General features: G+C 41.7%; 1 non-coding gene across 1 annotated transcript; it reads left to right on the top strand.

Annotated features, from left to right (window-relative positions):
- Positions 1-1,157: 1,157 nt before the first annotated feature.
- LOC123458876 lies at positions 1,158-1,348 on the top strand. The gene has a single exon (XR_006635827.1). It is a non-coding gene; the product is annotated as a U2 spliceosomal RNA (small nuclear RNA).
- The last annotated feature ends 13,231 nt before the right edge of the window (positions 1,349-14,579 follow it).

Genomic DNA, 14,579 nt, shown 5'->3' with positions numbered 1-14,579 from the left:
TTCCTGTCAACAAAACTGGGTACGCAACAGCCAGTAAATGCTCTTAGAGCGGCTGCCAGCTCTTAAAACTGTGGTCAGACTCACATCAGGCCCACCAGGGAACCCCCGTGCCGGTTCTCCGACCCGGAATGTTGCCCTCTGGTCTTGCTGTTTCTCCTCTTTCCTTTTCTATCATGGGACAGACCCTAAGTAAGCATAAATTGTTAAAAGGCTTAAAACTTCTCTCAAGGCACAAGGAACATGGGTTAAGAAAAAAATAAAAAAGATTTAACAAAGAGTAAAAAGGAGCTAATTGCCATAGTAAAAGATATTTTAAAAACACAAGGAATTGAGATTTGCTTCAAGTGCTTTTTTATTTTATCAGGAGGATATGTTCTTTTTATACGTGTGTGTATATGTGTTTATGTGTGCTCATTGTGCTTGCTAGTCATGTCATGTTTGTGACTGTTTGTAACTAAAGAGATGAGACGGATGCAGGTGACATTCCTTTCTCTTCTAGAGAACCATTTCAAGGAAATCAAAGACCTAAGCATAGAAATTAAAAAGGAAAAGTTAAATGTCTTTTACAGGAGTGAATTTGCCAGATATTTGTTCTAGGTCAACTTCACCTTACATAGAGGATCATTAAAAACAACAAAGCTTCGGGCTGGAGAGATGGCTTAGCAGTTAAGTGCTTGCCTATGAAGCCTAACGACCCTGGTTCGAGGCTCGATTCCCCAGGACCCACGTTAGCCAGATGCACAAGGGGGCGCACACATCTGGCGTTCGTTTGCAGTGGCTGGAGGCCCTGGCACGCCCATTCTCTCCCTCCCTCTCTCTCTCTCTCTCTCTCTGCCTCTTTCTCTCTCTGTCACTTTCAAATAAATAAATAAAAATAAACAAAAAAAAGCTTCCTCTAAAGAGGTAACTTATAATTTGTCAGATATTTTAAAAAAGATTGTAATGTCCTGTTACTTAAAAGGAGGAGACAACTGATCTGACTTCTGAGCCAGCCTGCCTCAAGATAACAACACAATTTGCCTTAGCTACTCCTAATAAAATTATTCCCAAGTGCGTTATTGGTATTAATGTTATAAAGTTGTATTAAGACGGCTTTCTTTTTAGTAATAGAATTAATCAATTTGGTATAATTTTTTAATAGCCTTATAAGAGAGATAATCACTTCTCGGCCTTTTGGCTAAGATCAAGTGTAGTATCTGTTCTTATCAGTTTAATATCTGATATATCCTCTATCTGAGGACAATATATTAAGTGGATTTTTGGAGCTTGGAGTTGGAATAAGAGCTTACTCCGTCCACTCCATGCATCGACCTGGTATTGCAGTACTTCCAGGAATGGTGCACCCCCTCAGGGGAAAAAAAAGAGAGAGAGAGAGAAAAGATAATTAATGATGGGGTGAGATGAATTGATTGAAGGAACTGGAAAAGAATTTTTCAATGTTGGGACATAGAATGCTCCTTAAAAATGCTTTTTGAGTGGTATTGAGAAAGTTAAAGTATGTGGATAAAGATATGCGTATGTAGGAAAGAATTTTGAGGCTAAACCTAAATGCCATGCCTAAAGTTAGAGATTCTTCAACTGTTTACAGACCCTTAAGGATACTCTAAAAATTTTATATAGGGGCATAGTCTTAATCTAAATTCATTTTACATTAGACACAGGTGATGCCTATGTTAGGTGGGCCACAAAGTCATAAGTACAGATGTAACTGGAGGTTTAACCAGGTTATACATAGACAAGAGTCTATCACCTTGTGTTTTGCAAATGGGTAAATTTGCTATGTAAAAACAAAACAACTTCAGAATAGGAAAGAAATGTTAGGATGCTTATCTCTCTGCTCTGTAATTTCATTTTGCTCTTGCTTTCCAACATATGCTACTTAAGTTCATGGAAAGGAGGACTCTGAAAAAAAAAACAGATGGAACCCCCTTTATCTCAAACCCCATGCAAGTTTAAGTCATGTGTCCCCCAGACTCTGACTAGAGACAAAAATGGCCAATTGTCTCTGACAAGGAAAAAGGAATACAGCATATAACTGTGGTTCTCTTTGGTTCATCTCTTATGAACACCTAAAGTCACATCTGTTAGATAAAGTCTCTCATTAGACAAAATGTTAAATAGATAAACTGAGTCTTATGATAAGGCCTCACTCATTAACAGGTCACTGTTGCTAATTTGTTATGATTTAAGGGTTATAAAACTGGCTTTAAGATTCTCTCAGTAAAGTAAATTAGGTTCCTCTTTTCATCAAGGTTTTAACTATTCTAAAGATAAAGGCTCACATAGAAATGGTTAATTTCCAAAGGTGAAGTACTCATACCTAAAGACATTGTGACTTTACAGATAGCTTCTGTCTTATTTATGCTAATTTTATTGAATGGTCATAACTGATTTAATCACTTAGGTTTAAGTGATTTAATTTCAGTAATAATAACTTTCATCTTCCTGGGTTTTGTTGGGATAGCTTAGTTAAACTTTATCAAATTTAAGTCATGGGTAAAACATAAAATTGTTTTATGTTTATAAAAATTTCTGTGGTACATAAAATCAATAGCTATCAAGTTTAAGCCAAAATCATTGGTTGTCAAATAATGCTTTTTCTTTCAAAATATTTTATCAAGGGTTATATTAATATTTAGCTATTTTGGCTCAGGAAAGACCAAATTCTACTCTATTGTATTTAAGGTAACTGTCTCAATTTTTGCATCTTAAGTTCAGTGCTTATAACAAAATTAACTCTTAAGACATATTCCCTACTTTAGGGTACAGCCTCATGCTCAAACAATGGTTCTCATCTAAAATATGTGTGTGTGTGTGTGTGTGTGTGTGTGTGTGTGTGTGTGTATATGTATATATGTATATATGTGTATATATATATAATTCAAGCTCCATGGTTCTGTTTCCAATGTTTCCTGGATAATTTGTACCCACACAGGTATCTGAACTAATCAAAAATGTTTTCACACAGGTGCTAAGACCTTATACTGCCTTACTTGTTCTTCTCTGATAATTTCTAGGTTAAATTAGTTAAGTTTATAAATCAATTGGTACTGTTTTCAAGACTGGTAACAGGTTCTGCCTATATTTATAAATGTTAGATATTTAAAATGTGAGATGTGCCTACTTCCTATGCCTCAGATATATGGCTTATGCTGCCACAGTACAACAAAAATTTTAAAGATAGGACAAAATGATTTTAGAAGCCCTTGCGCCATTCTTTTTTTTCTTAATTTTTTTTTCTGTTTATTTATTTATTTATTTGAGAGTGACAGACACAGAGAGAAAGACAGATAGAGGGAGAGAGAAAGAATGGGCACGCCAGGGCTTCCAGCCTCTGCAAACGAACTCCAGACGCGTGCGCCCCCTTGTGCATCTGGCTAACGTGGGACCTGGGGAACCGAGCCTCGAACCAGGGTCCTTAGGCTTCACAGGCAAGCGCTTAACCGCTAAGCCATCTCTCCAGCCCCCTTGTGCCATTCTTTAACTAAGTCTATTTCAGTAATGAAATGTACTGTATATGTACATACATCCAGACTGATGTAACTTCCTTTCTGGTTGTGTTAATCACCTATGTATAAGCCAAAGCCAACTGGAATCATTAGAGTAAAAAGTGTCAACATTTTAGCCTGTACTCCCATGTCATGAGGCCACTGGAGATGATGGGACACTTCTACACTGGCCCCCTGGTAAGTCACCTTTCTTCCTGAGCAGGGTGGATATGGAGACCCAAACAAAATTGGTGTACAGTCTAAAACAGGAGTGTCACAATTGAGGAACAATTGGCCCTCCTGACTTCCCAAAGAAGGGAAATTACTTGGCCAGCATGGCCCTGACTCATCCTAACAGGCAAGACACCAGTAAACTACAGGGCTACTCCTGTGTCCCTAAAGTCTCTTTGGAGAGCCATTAATGACCTCTAAAATTAATCCTTAATTAACTTTTGGCTATCTACATGGTCTTAAACACTCAGAGAGCAATCTGTAACTAAAGATTTAAAAAAAATACCTTAGCCGGGCGTGGTGGCGCACGCCTTTAATCCCAGCACTCGGGAAGCAGACGTAGGAGGATTGCCATGAGTTCAAGGCCACCCTGAGACTACAGAGTTAATTCCAGGTCAGCCTGGACCAGAGTGAGACCCTACTTCAAAAAAAAAAAATAAAATAAAAATAAAAAAAAACCTTAAATATATAAATGGCCACGATGGTAGTATAGGAACAACTTACTGCAGGCCATATTGGACCTACCACCTCTCCTTGGAATACTCCTATCTTTGTATTGCTCCAGGACCTTAGAGAAATTAATAAGGCCATGGTACCTATGGGGCCCTACAACCAGGCCTCCCCACTCCAGTAGCAATTCCTGCAGGACATTGTAAAATCATTATTGACCTAAAGGATTGCTTTTTTACAATTCCCTTACACTCCTTGTCAGCATTTTACATTTAGTTTACCTGTGGTAAATTTTAGAGGCCCTGAAGATAGTGGAGGCTACAATTCTGAGCCAAAGAGTCACTTTTGTCTCTTATAAAAAGCCTCTTCTCCTGGTCATTTGTGCCACTGACTTTACACCCACTGGGGTGTTCTGGCAGGAGGGGACCCTCTTCTGGGTCCATTTACCCTCCAAAAGTTAAAAACGGGGAATTTATATCCTATAAAAGGCTCTCCAAAAAACATTCTTCATCATGCACTGTTTGTCCTACACTTTTTAACCCTTGATGCTCAATGAAAGTCAGCAGCTGATCGCTTTTGGCACACAAATACAAAAAGTACCTTTGCCAAAGCCATGTGGAAAGATCCTTTAACTTTAAAATGGAATGGCCCAGACCCAGTACTCATTTGGGGCCCAGGATCAGTATGCTTGTCTGACACCAAAAAAAATGCTGCGAGATGGCTACCAGAGAGAATTGTAAAACAAGCTGATGATCCTCCAGTGACATCTCACATATCCAGGGAAGAAACACTTCCCTCAGAGAATCTTCTTTTTTTCCCTAACAGGACAAAGCTGGAAGGACCTCTACTTATCTTAATCCTCTCACTCATAATCAGACCCGTTATTATAATTAAAATCACGTCTTTTATATGTCAACAGATTAAAGCCATTAAGGTGCAGCCTTTACAGGTCCAGTATCACAGACTGGAGCTAGCGGATCGGATCGAGGCATTGCCACTGAAGACCTGCCACCTGTAGCTGTCACTCTCCCTTGATCTTACATTCTGTACTTATTTACTATACTGCTGTCCTCTACACCTCTGCTATCGCTGCGGTCTACCTGTCTTGGCCAAATAGCTACCCCTCCTTTAGGAGCTGCATAGGATCCAAACCTATACATATCAGCTCACAATAAAGTAAGTGTGATATGGGCACCAACATGGGTGCGAGGCAAAGCTTTGCAGGGGAAGGTCCTTATCTGACAGCTTCTGGATTCCCTGAGAGGTATACCTGGCTTTCATGGAGGTTGGTACCATAACTGTTATCACTAAGGCCGTGCCTCGCTCTCCGGCCACATAGGCTCTGCCTCCCCTCCCCAAAAGGTACCAAGGGCCAAAGATTGTGGGAAAAAGACATCCCACGGGAGGAGTCAGGTCCCTACTCCCCCAGTTGGTTAATGCTCACCGCTGCAAAGCGGGCCTCCCCTTCTTTTTGTATAAAAGAAGGGAGGAGATGTTGGGAGCTATGAACCAAACCTCGGCCATGTTAACAGAAACTGCCATATAGCAAGTTAAGTTTCTACTTCCTCACCTAATACTCAACTACCACAAACAAAGACTGCCATATAGCAAGTTAAGTTTCTACTTCCTCACCTAATATTCAACTACCAGAAACAATGAGATCGTACACCTGGCTAAATACTCCCCCATGCTGATGAAGAAACAAAGTCATTGCAGCCCACAGCTGAATAGCGGGCCTCCCCCTCTTTTGTATAAAAGAAGGGAGGAGATGTCGGGAGCCATAGAGCAAAAGCCTCTCCATTTTGCCTGGGCCTGCTCATAAACTGACTCATTACTCAGAAAGCTGGTCCATCCAGCTTTCTGTTATGTACTTCTTGAACTGGTCAACAGACTGCTTACAGAATCTTATCTTTTGCAAAAGGCCAGTTTATGGTCAGGATGTTAAGCCAGTGAGGCAAGATTAGATGAACACCTAATTACATCCCCTCTAGGTTTCCTGACAAGTCCTTGCCCTGGCCACATCCCCTTCCCCCTACAACTCCTTGCCCTGACCACGTCCCCTTCCCCCTACAACCCTATATAAACCTACATGTAAGAATAAACTCTCGAGGCCGTGACAAACACCTAGTATGGTCTCCTTCTTGTGTCTGTTTGCCTTCTTTCATTCAGGTTAATTTTCCCCTTGTTTCCTTGTTCGACTCCCTGCTGGCCAGGGCAGCCTTGAACTCATGGCAATCCACCTACCTGTGCCTACTGAGTGCTGGGATAAAAGGCGTGAATGACCATGTCCAACTTGCCTTTTCTTAATTATTTGTATGTTAGGTGTTATTTTTTTTTTTAACTGACAGCTTCCATAATTATAGACAATAAACCAGGATAACTCCCCCAACACACACAAACACTTTGCCTTTGCAATTCCACCCTCCACCATATTCCTTCCCCATTTCAGTCAGTCTCTCTTTATTTTGATGTCATCATCTTTTCCTCCTATTATGATGGTCTTGTGTAGGTAGTGTCAGGTACTGCAAGGTCATGGATATACAGGCCATTTTGTGTCTAGAAGAGTGCATTGTATGCAGCCCTACCCTTTCTTTGGCTCTTACATTCTTTCCACCACCTTCTCCGCAATGGAGCCTGAGGTGGGACAGAGATGTTTTAGTGATGAGCAGTCCTATGTCACTTCATTTCAGCACTATGGTGCCTTCTTAGTCATCCCAAGTTAACTACCACCTGAAAAGACAAACTTCTGTAACCAAAAGTGAGCGTAGCATTAATACGTGAATATGAACATTAAGAGAAGTACTCACTGGGCAGTTTGGTGAACATAGTATGTACATTTAGACAGACACTAGCAGACATTACACACCTAGTGTTCATGATCTCCCCCATCATAGGTTTTCAGTATCAGCCATGTATTCCCTCCCATGGAGCAGGCCTACAGTACTTAGAGAACAGTTAGTTTTCCCCAAAGCAGACATGCCACTATTGCACCTATTGGCACATTTGGCCTGGCTGGCCAAATTTAAGGCTTGTAGTGTCCACTGTTGTTTATCTCCACTAGTGATTTCTCTCTCTCCCATGGAATTGCATGAGGCATAGTTTTTTCCAGCTTGCTGTCATCTGGTCTACACAGAGGAGGTTTTCAGCTAAGCATCAGTAGGATTTCTCAGGGACCTTGCAACCAAAGTATATGGAGTCTTCAGTAATAGGGTCTTACCATCTATTCCCAGTGGAAAACCAAAAGCCTTGGCAATGGTCTTTAATGTTTTGGGGGTGTCAGGGACCTCCCTGGCCAACAACTCATTTGAAGGTATACCATCCTTGGCACTGAAAATTTTCTAGTAACAATCGATGGCTTCTGGGTGTTCCATTGTCCCAAAAAGAAAGTTTCCATATGACTGATTTATACCCTCTTGGATTTTGATTAGCCATCCCCCCACCTTTCCTTTACTCAGTCTCTTCCCCTGACCTCATGAGATCCCATTGGTTGAGTGATTAATTTCCTGGGCTACTGGGGTTTTGTTTAGGAAGTCTTTCCCAACTCCCATATTGTGGAGAGTGCCTCTTATTTTTCCTTCCAGTAGGAGAGGAATTTCAGGTCTTATATTGAGGTCTTTAATCCATTTGGACTTGATTGTTTTTTGTTTTTTGGGTTTTTTTTTTTTTTTTTTTTTTTTTTTTTTGGTTTTTCAAGGTAGGGTCTCACTCTGGCTCAGGCTGACCTGGAATTCACTATGTAGTCTCAGGGTGGCCTCGAACTCATGGCAATCCTCCTACCTCTGCCTCCCGAGTGCTGGGATTAAAGGCGTGTGCCACCACGCCCGGCTGGACTTGATTTTTGTGCATGGAGAAATGAGTGGGTCTAGTTTCATTTTTCTACATATGGTCATTCAATCATTCAATTTGTCCAACGCTATTTGTTTAAGATGCTGTCTTTTCCCCAGTCTACCTTATTGTCTCCTTTGCCAAAGATCAAGTAGCTGTAGTTAGTTGACCTAAGGTCTAAGTCTTCAGTTCTCGTCCAGTGGTCTGTGTTTCTGTTTTCATGCCAATACCATGCTGGTTTTGTTGCTATGGCTTTGTAATATAGCTTTAGTCATGTATGGTGATATGTCCAGAAGGTTTATTTTGTTTTCGTTGAGGATAGATTTGTATATCTGAGTACTGCTGCCATTCCATATGAATTTTGAGATCATTTTTTCAGTCTCTGTGAAGAATGACCTGGTATTTTTATTACTTTTGGTAGAATTGCTATTTTCACAATATTAATTCTACCTATCCAGGAGCATGGAAAGTCTTTCCATCTTCTCAAGTCCCCCTCAATTTCTTTTTTTTAAAAAATATTTTATTTATTTATTTATGAGAGAGAAAGTGAGAATGGGCATGTCAGGGCTTTTAGCCACTGCATACAAACTCCCTTGTGCATCTGGCTTACATGGGTCCTGGGGAATCGAACACTGGTCCTTAGGCTTTGCAGGCAAATGCCATAACTGCTAAGACATATTTCCAGGCCCCTCCCCAATTTCTTTCTTGAGGTTTTTTTTTTTTTAATGTTTTCATTATATAGGTCTTTCATATCCTTGGTTAGTGTTATTCCAAGTTATTTAATTTTTTTTGTTGCTATTGAAAAATGGGACAGTCCCACTGATTTTTTTCTCTGTGTATTTCTTCTTTGCATATAGAAAGACTAATGACTTCTGTGCACTGATTGTGTATCCCACCACTTTACTGAAGGAACTAATCACCTTTAGAAGTTTTGAAGTGGATATTTTCAGGTCACTTATATAGGATCATATTATCTGCAGATATGGCTAACTTGACTTCTTCCTTTCCAATTTGAATCCCTTTTCCTTCTCCTTTTATTTTAAGTATTTTTTAAATTTATTTTTATTTATTTTTTTGAGAGAGAGAGAGAGAAAGAGGGAGAGAGAGAATGGGCGTGCCAGGGCCTCCAGCCACTGCAAATGAACTCCAGACACATGCACTCCTTTGTGCATCTGGTTTACATGGGTCCTGGGGAATCGAACCGAGGTCCTTTGACTTTGCAGCCTTAACTGCTAAGCCATCTCTCCAGCCCTTTATTTATTTATTTATTTTATTTATTTATTATTTCTTTTTTTTTTTTTTTTTTTTTTTTTGTTTTTCGAGTTAGGGTCTCACTCTGGCTCAGGCTGACCTGGAATTCACTATGTGGTCTCAGGGTGGCCTCGAACTCTCAACGATCCTCCTACCTCTGCCTCCTGAGTGCTGGGATTAAAGGCGTGCGCCACCACACCCGGCTGCAATTTTTTTTGTTATTTTTATTAACTTATTTGAGAGTGACAGACAGAGAGAGGAAGAGGCAGAGAAAGAGAGAGAGAGAATATGAGCACACCAGAGCCTCCAGCCACTGCAGACGAACTCCAGATGTGTGTGCCCCCTTGTGCATTTGGCTAACGTGGGTCCTGGGGAATTGACCCTCAAAACAGGGTCCTTAGGCTTCACCGGCAAGCGCTTAACCACTAAGCCATCTCCCAGACCTCTACAGCCATTTTTTAAGGACTTAAGAATATGGTTCTAGTTCCTCATTGCAGGGTTCTGGAGGTGTGGCTCAGCAGTACAGTACATGTCTAGAATCCCCAGTAAAGTCCTTGCTGTGTCTATGGTTGGATGTTTAAATGATCAGTGTTGCCCCAAGCACTGCAAATACTTAGGAACACAAGAGGTGACTGGGCATGTGGCTCAGTCCATAGAGCACTTGCCTTGCAGGTAAGAAGCCCTGTCCTCTATACCCACCACTGCAAAAACCAGGCACAGTAATGCAGGCCTGCAAATAGGGCTGGAGAGCTGGCTGAGAGGTTGAGAGTACTTCTTGTACAAGCATGAGGCCCTTAGGAGGCCTGAGAGACTGCTCGGGTTTGATCACCAGGACCCACATCATCAGCTGGGCATGGGCACATCTATAGCCACATTGGAACTCACACACAAAACAAAACAGCAAGCTCTGGGATCAGTAAGAGACTTCAGCTCTAATAAGAATGAGTGCAGCTTGGCATGGTGGTGCATGCCTTTAATCCCAGCACTCGGGAGGCAGAGGTAGGAGGATCACCGAGAGTTCTAGGCCACCCTGAGACTACATAGTGAATTCCAGGTCAGCCTGAGCCAGAGTGAGACCCTACCTCAAAAAACCAAAAACTAAAAAATAAAAAATTTAAAAAATTTTTAAAGGAGCTTGCTTACAAAGCCTACCAGCCTGGGTTGGTCCAGGTTTGAATTCCTCAGTACCCACATAAAAAGGCATAAAGTGACACATGCATCTGGAGTTCATTTGCAGAAGGAAGAAGCCCTGGCATGCTTGTTCATAATGAGCCAGCGAGCAAGAGAGAGACAGAGAGAGGGGGTGGGGAGAAAGAATTAAAATTTTTATATTTACAAATTTAAAAATTTATTTAAAAAAGTAAGGGCTGGAGAGATGGCTTAGCAGTTTAGGCTCTTGCTGGCAAAGCCAAAGAACTCAGGTTGACTGGTTGGTGGGTCAGGGACTAGAGACAGACTCAGAATGGTCCCACCAACAGGAAAAAAGGCCACAAAAAATTCCTGGCGGGAGGAAGAACCAGGAAGCTGTCCCTGATCTCCATGTTGCTGAGGAAGGTTCAGGTCCAGCCTGGAGTTGTGTTCTAGTCTCGCCAAGGAAGTTTGACATCAATTTTCTTTTGGACCTGTATCCCTACCTACCTACATACAAAAAGGGTTTACCTTGCTCCCAATATTTTTTTTTCCTTCTTCTTTTGTTTATTTTTATATTTTTTCTCAATTTTTATTAACATTTTCCATGATTATAAAAAGTATCCCATGGTAATACCCTCTTCCCCCCCCCAACTTTCTCCTTTGAAATTCCATTCTCCATCATATCCCCTCCCCATCTCAATCAGTCTCTTTTATTTTGATGTCATGGTCTTTTCCTCCTCTTATGATGGTCTTGTGTAGGTAGTGTCAGGCACTATGAGGTCATGGATATCCAGGCCATTTTATGTCTGGAAGGAGCATGTTGTTAGGAGTCCTACCCTTCCTTTGGCTCTTACATTCTTTCCACCACCTCTTCCGCATTAGACCCTGAGCCTTGGAAGGTGTGATTGAGATGTTACTCAGTACTCCAGTCACTTCTTTCCAGCACTATGATACCTTCTGAGTCATCCCAAAGTCACTGCCATCTGAAAAGAGAAGATTCTCTACCCAAAGTGAAAGTAGCGTTAATATAATGGTATAAATATTAAGAGAAGTGCTTACTGGGTGGTTTGATAAGCATAGTATATACATTTTTCCAGACATCAGCAGATGTTACACCCCTAGGGTTCATGACTACCCCTGTTTTAAGTTTTCAGTATCAGGGATGTGTTTCCCCCATGGAGCGGGCCTCCAGTCCAATTGGAGGGCAGTTGGTTTCTACCATGGCAGACATGCCACTATTGCACCTGTTGGCTCAATTGGCCTGGTTGGCCAATTATAAGGCTTGCAGTGTCCACTGTTGAGTATCTTCACTGGTGGTATCTCTTTCTCCCATTGAACTCCATGTAGAATGGCTTCTTCCAGCTTTCTGTCAGCTGGTCTACATGGAGGAGGTTATCAGCTCAGTTCCAGCAGGATTTCACAGTGGCCTTGAAGCCCAAGTCTTACCATCTATTCCTGGTGGGAAACCAAGGGCCTTGGCAATGGCCTATAATGTTTTGTGGGCATCAGGGACCTCCCTGGCCAACAACTCACTGGAGGTATCCCATCCATTCCTGGCACTGAAAATTTTCTAACAATGATCTATGGCTCTTGCATGTTCCATTGTCCAAAACCAGAGGATTCCATATGAATTATTTGCATCCTCTTAGATTTTGATTAGCCCTCCCTCCACCTTTCCTTTACTCAATCTCTTCCCCTGACCTTACTTTGGGCCTTTTCACCCCCATTAATCTATTCTACTTACATATATACAATACCATCCTATTATGTACCCTTCTCTCTTCCTTTCTCTTCCCTTTTTATCTCCTTTTTAACTTACTGGCCTCTGCTACTGATTTTTTTATTCTCACACAGAAGCCCAATCATTTGTAGCTAGGATCCACATATGAGGGAGAACATGTAGTGCTTAGCTTTCTGAGCCTGGGTTACCTCACTTAGTATAATCCTTCCCAGATCCATCCATTTTCCTGCCAATTTCATAACTCCATTTTTCTTTACTGCTGAGTAGAACTCCATTGTATAAATTTGCCACATCTTCATTATGCACTCATCAGTTGAGGGACATCTAGGTAGGTTCCATCTCCCAGCTATTATGAATTGAACAGCAATAAACTCTTTCTCCTGTCTTAATGCCTAGGCTAGAACTATGTAAAAGGGCAGTAGTGAAAGTGGGCATCCTCTTGTTCCTGATCTCAATGGTAATTCCCTGAGTCTTTCCCCATTAAGTATTATTTGGGGCTTAGGTGCTTTATTTATGGCCTTTATTGTGTTGAGATATAAACCCTCCATGCCTATTACCAAAATTTTGATCATGAAGTGGTGTATTATGTCAAAGGCCTCTGCATCAATTGAGATGACCATGTGGTTTTTATGGTTAAAGTTTAAGTTTATTTATGTGGTGTATTACATTGACTGATTTCCATGTTGAACCATCCCTGCATCCCTGGGATGAAGCCCACTTGATCAAGATGGATAATGCTTTTGATGTGTTGTTGAATTTGATTTGTGAGGATTTTGTTCAGGTTCTTTGCATCTCAGTTCATTAGGGATATAGACCTGTAATATTCTTTCCTTGTTGTGTCTCTGTCTAGTTTTGTATTAGGGTGATGCTAGCTTCATAAAAGGAGCTGGGGAGGATTCCCTGCTCTCTGATTATGTGAAACAGTTTGAGAAAAATGTGTTTCTGTTCTTCCATGAAGGTTTGATAGAATTCAACAAAGAAGACATGTGGTCCTGGACTTTTCTTTTGGGGGAGGTTTTTGATTACCTTTTCAATCTCCATGGATATGATATGTTTGTTTAGGAGTTTAATCTGCTCTGAGTTTAGTTTGATAGGTGTTATATGTCTAGGAATGCATCCATTTCTTCCACACTATCCAGTTTTGTGGAGTAGAGATTTTGGAAGGAAGTCCTGATGATTCTTCCAATTTCATTGATGCCTGTTGTGACCTCTCCTTTTTCATTTCTGATTTTGTTAATTTGAGACTTTTCTTCTTTCTTGTGTTGTAATGTATATATTTTTGCATCTTGGATTAAGTTAATGCTTGGATTTTCTAGCTAGCTGGGTATTCTTAGCTGTATCAATTGATTTAATGTTATATATCTTCAGAGTAGGAGCTTAAGGTGTTAGGTGTGACTCTTAGGACTCTCAGAGTATCTACAAAGTGTTCCTAGGGATTGAGTTTCCCTGCTATGGGAGTATTCAAGTAGGCTGAGTGGAATAAAATACAGGTGGATTCTAAAATTTAACTAAACACTGTACACATTCAATCAAAAACAGCACCGAGTATTTATGCAAGAGTAGTTATTATAACAACCAGGTCCTCTATCAACAAAGAGGTTAAGATTTCTGGTCTGTTGAGGGATCGAAGTCAGCTTGTGACCAAGTAAGAACCTTTCCTGGTGCAATCCCACTTACCTTTTTGGATGATTTTGGTCTCACTCAAGTTGCTGGCTGGGTTGTTGGGCTGCTGTTCTGATTTCTGGAGCTGGGCACTGGCTTTTCCTGTGGGGCAAACTGAGCCTGGCAACTGTGGCTCTGCAGAACAGCACCCTGACTGCTGGAACTGCCACTGCTGGATCTGTTGCCTCTGCTGGGTCCACCGCTGCTGCTGCTGCTGCTGCTTTAGCTGCCACTGTTGGATCCTCCACTGCTGCTGCTGGATCTGTGACTGCTGCCTCTGAAGCTGCTGCTACTGGATCTGCCGCTGCTGGGGCCACTGCTGCTGGTGCCGGAGCCACTGATGTTGCTGCCAGACTCTGCTCCTGCTTTGGGGCCGCTGTCAGCTCAAGTTGCGTGGCCGGGTCCCAGGACCACTGCTCTGTTCACTGGAGCTGGGCACAGGCGGTGGAATAGGTGAGGGAGCCGCAGCTGCTCTGGTTCTCTCACTGTTCCATGTGTCATTCTACCTTGTGATCTGCTCCTTTGTTTCTCACTGCCGCTCTCCCTTCATGTTTCTTGAGTTGTGGAGAGCTCCGGTGTGAGTGGAAGCTCCCCACACCTGTCTTTTCATGCAGCTGGAGCCGAGCCTGGCAGCTTTCTGGTGCACTGCCGCCACGGTTGGTGGACCTGCTGGGGCCACTTTTGCCAGCCTGTGTGGGCTCTGGATGCTCTGGATCTCTTCTACTTCTCCACTACCATTTCAATTTCCTATACACCTCACTTTTTAGTAAATGTGTTTATTTTGCTGTGTTGTTTTTTTT

The sequence above is a fragment of the Jaculus jaculus genome, chromosome 2, assembly GCF_020740685.1.
Source record: "Jaculus jaculus isolate mJacJac1 chromosome 2, mJacJac1.mat.Y.cur, whole genome shotgun sequence".
Taxonomy (NCBI): domain Eukaryota; kingdom Metazoa; phylum Chordata; class Mammalia; order Rodentia; family Dipodidae; genus Jaculus; species Jaculus jaculus.
This window is presented reverse-complemented; position numbering and strand designations above follow the sequence as displayed.